The sequence below is a fragment of the Wasmannia auropunctata genome, unplaced genomic scaffold, assembly GCF_000956235.1.
Source record: "Wasmannia auropunctata unplaced genomic scaffold, wasmannia.A_1.0 LD336064.1, whole genome shotgun sequence".
NCBI lineage: Eukaryota > Metazoa > Arthropoda > Insecta > Hymenoptera > Formicidae > Wasmannia > Wasmannia auropunctata.
In genome coordinates this window covers 1,118,308-1,120,303 of record NW_012026826.1, presented here as the reverse complement: position 1 = coordinate 1,120,303, position 1,996 = coordinate 1,118,308, and positions in this window count along the sequence as shown.

Sequence of the window (1,996 nt, the reverse complement as noted above, 5' to 3'; positions counted from 1 at the left end):
ATATTGATAAAGGAACGCAAAGAAGGGGAAAGCTTTTGCACACGAAGCGATAATGTGTATTTTGTAGATTTTATTTAAAAAAAAAATCCCGCAAAAATCTTGTTCCCGACCGAATATTGGAGCGCTCGTTAGCGATACAACAAAACGACTGACTCAATAAACAAAGAGACTACGGGGGTATAAATACAATTACGCTGCGGTCGTCACAGGCGCGAGCAAATAACGCAGTTAATTTGTACGCAATTGCAAAAACGCGCGTTATTATGCTCCCCCGTTTTGGGACCGCGCGCCTCGTTTGTTATTACATTAAACATGACAGGTGCATTCTCTCGCGCGCGCGCGCGAACGTCACATTCCATACCGATTTACGTGAGCCTCGCGAAACACTGTTGGGGGATATAAGGTATGCATGAGTTCGGGAAAAGCGGTATCAGCTGTCGCTGCGAAGTTTCGCCGTGTCTCGAAGACATACATTTTCGCTGCAGGTCGCAGACTCCAAGACACTGTCCGTCCGATAAAGGTCCATATACAATGAGAGTAGTAAATCGTAAGAAATTGACCAATTATAATCGAATATGAGAAGAATAATCGACTGTGATTGGTCAATTTCTTACTGCTTACGACTAGAGTTCTAGATTATCAAAGAAGCGTGACCGGTATTACGAGTCCTGATTGGACTTGTAAATGGCCAATCATAAGATTGATTTATCTGTATTATAAATGGCTGCCGAATAAATTAATTTTATGATTGGCCATTCGACGCCATTTTTAGTACATTTTTAATATTTTCTAGTACTTTTGTAATACTGCCATAAGCCGGTCGCGCTTCTCTGATAATCTAGGACTCTATTTACGACTTACTACCACAGTATAACCAGTAGGTCCACTCTGCGAAAAACTGAGTCTTCGCGCAGGTATCGCCGCGCAACTTTTGTTTTGGGTTAGATCCAATGAAATGCAAGACGATAGGAACTTACATACATATGTGTAGACAATTTATAAGCAATTACATCAAAAATTTTCTTTAGTGATCATTCCTACGACTAATTGTTATTAATAAAACGTTTTATTCGATTCACACATTGAATTTATTGATTTACTGTATCAAATCCATATTATTACTTATCTGTCTTATTACTCGTGAGGCACTTTTCTGACTTTTCTCAATTCGGTCCTGGATTTAACATGGTGGATGCTCACGTGATCGGAAAAGGAGATCAAAGGTGCCGACACGAAGTGGACCTACTGGTTATGGCGATTGAGCTAGTTTCAGCGCCTCTGGAAAGTGGACATTGAACTACCAACTAGAGAGACCAAAGAGAAGCACGCTTTTCGTCCAACGCGTGCTTCTCATTGGTCTCTTTAGTTGGTAGTTCAATGTCCACTTTCCAGAGGCGCTGAACCAGCTCAATCGCCGTCGTAGCTAAATCGCGGGCATGACCGCTCTCAGGATCCTCTCTGGTTATACTGTGTTACTACTCTCATTGTAGATGGACCTTAAGACGTCGGCTTATTTGACGGAGAGGGGTGGGGAGAGAGGGGGTAGGACGCTTAATAAGAGCGCGATGTGTACCACGTTATCAAGCGTATTCGACTCTCATGTCGGTTCTCATCGTGTTGTCACCGACAAGATACTCTTATAAAGACCGACACCCTTACGGGACTTAGCGTGGCATGTTTAGTAATTGCTAAAATTTAAGCAATTAATTAGTCAATAATATAACATTAATTTTATGATTTATTAATAGATCAATGTTTTTTAGACATGTACATTGTAATTCATATGTATTATATCTTGCTAATAGTTAATTTTATTTAAAACTGCATTTTTATAGTTACCACACGAGTTTGATTATCCAGAGAGATGGTAAAACAGTTGGAAAAAAAATGTAATTTTGCGGCAATATATTTGATATAATAGCATTATAAGTATTCATACTTATTTATAAAGCATTTATATAATAAAAATTATGATCTTAATAATGTATTATTCAAA